The sequence below is a fragment of the Notechis scutatus genome, unplaced genomic scaffold (assembly GCF_049901735.1).
Source record: "Notechis scutatus isolate UNSWTSFEM ecotype Mainland unplaced genomic scaffold, rNotScu1.2 NSCUCTG120, whole genome shotgun sequence".
NCBI lineage: Eukaryota > Metazoa > Chordata > Lepidosauria > Squamata > Elapidae > Notechis > Notechis scutatus.
Genome location: NW_028263007.1, coordinates 38,763 through 47,311, shown reverse-complemented (window position 1 = coordinate 47,311; position 8,549 = coordinate 38,763).

Sequence of the window (8,549 nt, the reverse complement as noted above, 5' to 3'; positions counted from 1 at the left end):
GGATGAAAACCATAAATCAAGGGAGGAGGTCAGTGGCCGACTACACCCAAGAGTTTAGACAGCTGGCCATATCCGAGGCTGGTCCCAGGGAGCCCTGATAGAAGCCTACAAAGATGGTCTAAATGAAGACGTATACCAGATGTGTATTTCCAGAAGGGACCCCAATGATTTGCAGCTGTGGTACTTGCTGGCAGAAGAAGTGGAAATAGATTTGACCCGAAGCAGATGCAGGGGGCTCTGGATGGAGCAAGCCGTCCCCCATGCTTCCAAGAGGCCCCTAAGCCTCTGAAAGGAGGAGTGATGGCAAGACCCAAATTCACTGCCTGTTTTCAATGTGGGAAGGAGGGCCACCAGATTGCGGACTGCAGGGTCAAGTTGGATCCAAAGGGGGCACAGAGAGGAGGGAGGAAACCTGAAAATCCCCCAGCCAAGCCTCACGAAACCGCGCTAAAGACGGGGAGGTTGTAGAGGTCGCCCCTCCGGCAGGAGAGGAGCTGGGACCTCCGACCTTCCTTGAAGAGAGTGAATCTGACTCGGAAGACGACTTCCTGGTAAGTCCAAATATGGGCCCCATGACCATTCCAGTAAAATTAAGGGTACCCACTTCAGGGACCGAAAGGGAGATGTTAGCCTTGCTAGACTCTGGGTGCACGAGATGTGTAATCAACATGAAAATAGTTGAGGAGATGGGCATCAGACTGAGAACTTTAGAAACGCCCATATCCTTTTGCCAATTGGATGGATCAGTGGCAGGGGGTTGCCCTGCACGCTTCATAACGGAACCCCTAGAGATGACCATGGGGGAGCATAAAGAGACTTTGTGTTTTATTGTGGCCCCTGGAATGGAGCAACTGCTAATACGAGGATTGCCCTGGCTCCGCAAGTGGAATCCCCATGTGAACTGGAGGAAAGGGTCGTTGCGCATACAATCAGCAATCAGCGACCGGAAGGGGAGGGGCAATCCTAGCAGAAGCTTCTAAATCCAGTTGAGCTAGCCTCCACAGGTACTGAAAACTTGGAGGAGGAAAAAATTCCGAAAGAATATTGGGACTTAAAAGAAGTGTTCAGCGAAAAGGCTTCAGATGAGCTTCCCCCTCATCGGCCAACAGATTTCCAGAACCTTCCATCTCCGCCTTCATTCCTCAAATGAAACAATGGCATTGTTTATGGAGCCTACCCATCTTCTGGGAAACACACAGCCTATTTTTTTTTTTTTGCATGAATTGCCGATCAATTTGAGTGAGCTTCCTGACAATAATTGATTTAGGACTTGTTGGTTGTATCGGCCAAGATTCGGGAGGCTCTGAGTTCTAATCCTCCCTCAGGCAGGAAAACTTCCTGGGGGACTTTGAGCGGATCACCAGGAGACTTTTGAATTCCAGTCCCACCTTAGTTCTTATTGAATTTGGGGTGGGAAATTTGGAAACATTTTCTCAGATTAATGTGAGATACTAAAATTGGAGATTCCTAGAGTGTGAGATGGCCGAGTGTCCAATGTTATGGGTAGTGATGGAGGAAAGTGAAATTGTGGGATAATCGCTGTGGTGGGGATCAAATTTTTTTACTACTGGTTCTATGGGCATGGCTTGGCATGGTTTTGTGGGCGTGGCTTTGTGGGCATGGCAGTGGAAAGTTACTTCAAAAGCCCATTCCTACCTCTCCCGACTAACCTGCTTTCCAGCTCCGTTCTCCTGTGCAGGGCAACCAATCCAGCCGATCAGCTGGGACTCAGTGGGAGGCAGAGAAGAGATGGGGGTGAGGCCAGTCAGAGGCGGTATTTGCCAGTTCTCCAAACAACTCAAAATTTCCACTACTGGTTCTCCAGAACTGGTCAGAACCTACTGAATACCACCTCTGGATAAACGCCTCTTCCCTGTGGCACAAAGCCACAAGTCTTGGCCTTCTTCTACTGCTTGTGAGAGAATCAGAGGGATTTGTGTGAATCTTAGACTGAGCTTCTTCTGATCCAACAGAGCTTTTCTTATCTCCTTAAAATGAAATTTGCAAAGGATCCTATTCGCAGTTAGGAACCATTATGAGACATAAAAATTGATTCCCAATTGATCAGCAATCTCTGTGGTTGGAGAGCAGAGCAGCTTCCATGGGTGCCTCTTCCTAGAAACCTAGAAGTCTCCCCGACTTATTCAGCCCCTTCTTGGACCTGGATGAACATTATGCAGCATTGGAGGTTTGTGACCCGGTCAATGATGCGGCTGCCTTGAGACAGGATCCCTGCAACCTCCTCCTGGGAAGAGTCCCAAGACCCCCTTTCTCTGGACATCTTCTCCAGCCCTTCACAGACGAGACAGGCTTGGAGGAGGAGCAGAGAAATGCTTTAGGTACAAATTGTAGAGTGGAAAATTAAAGAGCCTGAAAACGGCTATTTTATTTCTCTGGTTGATGAAAGAAAAAAAATATACAGTGGAAATTTCTTTACACACTTAATTTTCTTATTTAGTTTTTTTTTTTTTGCTGTGAAGTACATACAATCCCAAACTGAAATACCAGACAGCCGTTCTGCTGAATTCTTTCTGTAAAGGAGGTTTTATCAGGAAATCAAGAAAGACTCATATAAGAGGGATGAAGCTTTCCCTCCTAAGCTGGGAGCCAGTCAAGCATGGCATTTCACATCATTCTGGCATTTTTAGGGAGAGGATCAGGCAACCAGGCTGGTGTTTGGATCCCACAGCTTCCTCCTGATATCTTTTCCTACACATTCTCTCACCACCCACCCACATGTTTAGCTGCTGTCAGTGGGAACAAGTGCGTCAATTGTTTTTTATAAGGTATCATGTTCAGTAGCTGTTGCTGAACAGCTGAATTCCTCTGAATTTTACAGTGGTCTCTGTTAGGTATAACATTGATACCAAATATGGTTTGGGTGAATAAATATATAAAACTTAGATATCATGGTTTAAGTGCTTATCACTTTAAGCACAATGCAGCAGGCAATTAGCCGATTAAGGGTGCGGTTAGAAGTTACAATATAAGGAAGCATTAGAAGCTGGAAAGCTTACTGTCTCTGTCTGTTACTGTGTGCTGCTGCGACGTACTGTGTGTCACTGCGACTAACTGTGATTACTGACTGTGAGTGCCTGTGACTGAACTGTTATTGTTTGCTACTGTTTGCTGATTTACTGCGTAATTCTACTGAATATCCAGCGTTTGTTTCTCTGGAGAGTGAAACCGGAGGAGGAGAAGATATCTTTATCGGCTGATAAAGATATTGCAAGGACTCTTAACTTGGACTATACTAGTGAGTCTTACTGGATGGAAATACTGTGAATGACTTAATGGACTGAATGACAATGCTTAAACTCTAACTGGATTAAAAACTATTTAAACTACAAACAGTGTTTGTGTTCAGTGTGTGTATACTCTGGGGCCCTTCCGCTCTTCTTTGGCTGCCTGGCTTGACTACTGCTGCAATACTCTGCTAGGGGTTAATCCTCAAACCCTAACATTGGTTATGGGCCCAGCAGAATAGTCTAACTAACCAGGATATAGCAGAGAGAGTTGGTGTGAGTTGCACATTACTGTAAAAACAAACTGTTTTAATTAGTTTAAAATAGTCAAAATATCTGAAGAGTAATGGCACAAGTAAATTTGTCACAACTGTCCATGATATCCAGGCTGGATGGAACAAACTATGTTTCATGGTCAATGAAATGTAGTTTACTTCTACGCAGAGAAGGATTGTGGGACATTATAGCAAACCCACCAGATATGAGTAGCTGGGATCCTGCTAATGATGATGATAACGAAAAGTTACAAGACTTTAAACTGAAGAATGAGCAGGCTTTATGCATCATAGGACTGACTCTCTGTGATCAGCAGCTTGTCCATATTCGTGGAGAAGAAAATGCTGCAAACTGCTGGGAGAACCTCAGGAAGATTTATGTTCGGGACAGTGTAGGAGCACATATAAATCTTACACGGAAGCTTTTTCGAACGCATCTTCAGAGGAATGGAGATATGTTAGTTCATTTAAACTGTATGAAGAGCATTTTTTCAAGATTTGCAAGAAAAAGAGCTTATATTTAATGAACTGCAACAAGTCTACATAATATTATCTTCATTAGATCAAAGCTATGATGACTATGTGACTTCGTTAGAGGTATTGCCAAAAGAAAGCCTCTCATTAACCGAGATAACAGGCAGGCTACTAGAAGAAGCCAGAAGAAGGCGTGAGCGTGACGAGCTGAGAGAAGATAAGAAAGAAGAGAAATTATCTTCAAAGCTTGAAAGAAACCAGATAAGAAAAGTAAAGCACCTGGAAGAAGAGAATTTATCTTCAACAGCATACACAATTAAAAAATGTTTTAATTGTGGAGGCAGAGGACATTTGGCAAGATTCTGCAAAAAGAGAAAAGCCAGAATGTAAAAAAAGCCAAAGAAAGCATTTGAACTAGCCACGTTTAGCAACTCTGATGTGAAGAATAATTTATGGGTGGTTGACAGTGGCGCATCCCACTGCATCACAAGAGATAAGACAAAATTTATAAAAATGTCTACAAGTTCTCAACATATATCTCTTGCTAACGGCTGGAACCTGAAAGCGAAAGGTCAAGGTTTTGCACGTTGTCCGTACATAAACCAGGATATAAAAATGTTGTATGTACCGCAACTAAAGTTTAATTTGCTTTCAGTAAGGGTATTAGATAAATTAGGTTATGTAATTACTTTTAAGGATAATAATTGCATAATTGAAAAAGATAACAAAAGGGTAACTGCAGCTTTAAATGGAACATTATATGTCTTAGATAATAGTAAGAAAGGGGAGGCACAAACTGTATTTAGTAATATAAAGCCTCATGAAGAATGTATCCATTTATTGCATAGGCGTTTGGGGCATGTAAATTTTAAAATGCTAAAACGTACAGTTGAGTTATCTGAAGGAATAAGGTTAAAACCTTGTGATAAATATTTGCGTTGTAATGTGTGCTGTGAAGATAAGAGCAAGGTATTGCCTGCAAATAGGCTAAATGGTTTCAAAACAAAAGAACCTTTAGAAGTAGTATTTGCAGACATAATAGGTCCAAAGGAACCCAGTATGGGGGGTGCTAGATATATACTGAGCATTATGGACCATTATGCTAGATATGGGTTTTGCTATTTAATGAAAAGCAAAACTGAAACATATCAACATTTTTTCAATTGGCTTAGGTTTGCTGAAAGAAAGTCTAAACGACAACTGATAACCCTGGTGACAGATAATGGTACGGAATTTATTAATAACAAATTCCAGAACAGACTTAAGATAGCTGGAATAGAGCATAAGAAGTCTGCTCCATACAGGCCAGAACATAATGCTTTTATTGAAAGAAGAGGCCAAACACTACAGGCAATGGTTAGAACAATGTTAAATGATTCTGGGTTACCTGATTCTTTGTGGGGGGAGGCTACAATGTGTGCTAATAACATATTGAACAATGTTGTTAATACAACAACAGGTGAAATACCATTCACCAGATGGCATGGCAGGAAACCTGATCTAAGTTACCTGCACACATTTGGTGCACCAGCATGGGTGCATATTCCTGCACAACTCAGAAAAAAAGGGGAACATAGAGCTAAAAGATTTTTCTTCGTTGGTTATCAGGCAAACCATAGGGCATATAGATTTTGGGAGAAAGGCACATCTAAAGTGTTATGTAGTGCTAGTGCCCAATTTCTAGAACATGAAGGATGGGAGAAATTAGAACAGGATGCCAATAAAGATGTAATTATTGAATCCTATAGAAATCCCATTAGTTATCCCTGTAACTTTAAAAATAAAGTAAAGAGACAAATACAGGATGAAATAGTGCCCATAAAGGAAGAAACAGATTCAATAGCTGAACAGGATGAGGAAGATGAACAGGTAGTAGTTCAACAAAGTCCTCCTGTAAGCCCTGTAATTCCCAGAAGAACTACACGTGTATCTAGACCGCCTGATAGGTACCAGGCTAACACAGTGTGCCAGATTAATCAAGTTCCTAATTCTGTAGAAGAAATTAAAAAGTATCCTAATAAGGAAAAAGAAAAATGGTATGCAGCAATGAATAAGGAACTGAATTCATTAAGAGATATGAAGGTATATGAGTATGCCAAATTACCTGTAGGAAAGAAATCCATTGGCTGCAAATGGATATTTAAGGTAAAAACAGATAAGGATGGTAATTTAATCCATAAGGCAAGGTTAGTAGCCCAAGGTTTTAGGCAGAATGCTAATGACTACGATGAGGTGTTTGCACCTAGTCTTAAGGCAGCAACCTTGAGGGCAGCTTTAGTGTGGGCAGCTAGTAAAAACTATATAGTTAACCATTTAGATGTGGAAACTGCTTACTTGCACGCCCCATTAAAACATATTATTTATATGAAAAAACCTGTTGGTATTAAAAGTGAAAATAAGGATAATAATGATTGTTGGTTGTTAAAGAAAAGCCTCTATGGTCTTAAACAATCAGGCTATGAATGGAACCAGTATATTGTAAAGGAACTAGACAATATAGGATTTAAAGCTGGTTTAGCCGATCCATGTCTGTTTAAAAGGGAGACAAATGGGAAAGTATCATTATTATTACTATTCACAGATGACATTGCATTGATAACTGAAACTAATGATGAAGCAAATAAAATAATATCATCATTAGGAAAGAGAATAAAGATCAAGCAATTAGGGGAGATAAAGAAGTATCTCGGTTTGAATATAAAGAAAACAAGGAAAGGTTTTAAGATATCTCAGGAAGATAAGATAAGCAAATTGCTAAAAGATTACAAGTTGGAGCTTTGTAAGCCAGCTAAGACTCCAATGAGTCAGGAGTTTAGCAACACTGATTTACAAAGCCCGGAGTTTGATAAGGTGATTTATCAATCTTTAATTGGTAGTTTGAGTTATATTAGTAATTGGTCTAGACCAGATATATCGTACTGCGTGAATCAGTTGGCTAGATTCAATTCTGCACCGTGTGAAAGACACTGGAATGCAGCTAAGAGGATATTAAGATATCTTAAAAAGACAATGAATTATTCATTGTATTTAGAACCAAAGGGTGATTTAATTTTGAGTGCTTATGCAGATGCTAGTTTTGCATCAGAAAGAGACACTAGAAAGTCGACTTCAGGAACAGCCATAATGCTGGGTAATACATTAATAGGCTGGAAGTCAATAAGACAACAGCATATAAGTTTGTCTACTATGGAGGCAGAATTCTCCTGTTTATCATTGTTATGTACAGAATTAATAATGTATAAACAAATGTTAATTGATATAGGTATAACTGTAGATTATCCTATAATTATTCATGAAGATAATCAGGCAGCAATTCAAATGGCCACAAATATTGGAGTAAAAACAAGGAGCAAACATACAGATCTAAGATACCTAAACGTGAGACAATCTGTAAGAAGTAAGATGATTCAGCTAGAGTACTGTATGTCGGAGGACAATTTAGCTGATAATTTTACTAAAGCCCAAGGTGCCAGTAAGCACCAGGAGAGTTGTGAAAAATATGGGATTAGATTGTAAAGGTATTATATATTTATTTCACCCAAAAGGGGAGTATGTTAGGTATAACATTGATACCAAATATGGTTTGGGTGAATAAATATATAAAACTTAGATATCATGGTTTAAGTGCTTATCACTTTAAGCACAATGCAGCAGGCAATTAGCCGATTAAGGGTGCGGTTAGAAGTTACAATATAAGGAAGCATTAGAAGCTGGAAAGCTTACTGTCTCTGTCTGTTACTGTGTGCTGCTGCGACGTACTGTGTGTCACTGCGACTAACTGTGATTACTGACTGTGAGTGCCTGTGACTGAACTGTTATTGTTTGCTACTGTTTGCTGATTTACTGCGTAATTCTACTGAATATCCAGCGTTTGTTTCTCTGGAGAGTGAAACCGGAGGAGGAGAAGATATCTTTATCGGCTGATAAAGATATTGCAAGGACTCTTAACTTGGACTATACTAGTGAGTCTTACTGGATGGAAATACTGTGAATGACTTAATGGACTGAATGACAATGCTTAAACTCTAACTGGATTAAAAACTATTTAAACTACAAACAGTGTTTGTGTTCAGTGTGTGTATACTCTGGGGCCCTTCCGCTCTTCTTTGGCTGCCTGGCTTGACTACTGCTGCAATACTCTGCTAGGGGTTAATCCTCAAACCCTAACAGTCTCTTTAGCAATATTTATTGAGATGGGAGGGAACTGCAAGAATTCCAGTCGTTCAACAATTCCCCATTTTGTAACATACAGATATCATTTTCTTTGACTCCTGCATACTATCAAAATGGAAATAAAATAAAAGAAATGTTAACAATTCTTCCATTATCATAATGATGTTATATCTTATGTTTTTACATTTGCTCTGGCTGTGAGATGCTCCTTTGTGTTCAGCTCTGGCCTCAGAAGGATAATGTAGCACTTGGGGATGAAGATGCAGCCCAGCAGACCAGCACTGGAGGCCAGGATGGAGAAGACCTGCACAGCCACCATGTGTTTCCCTTTGGTGCTCAGGTAGGTGGGCACAAAAGTCACCCAGACACTGCAGAAGACCAG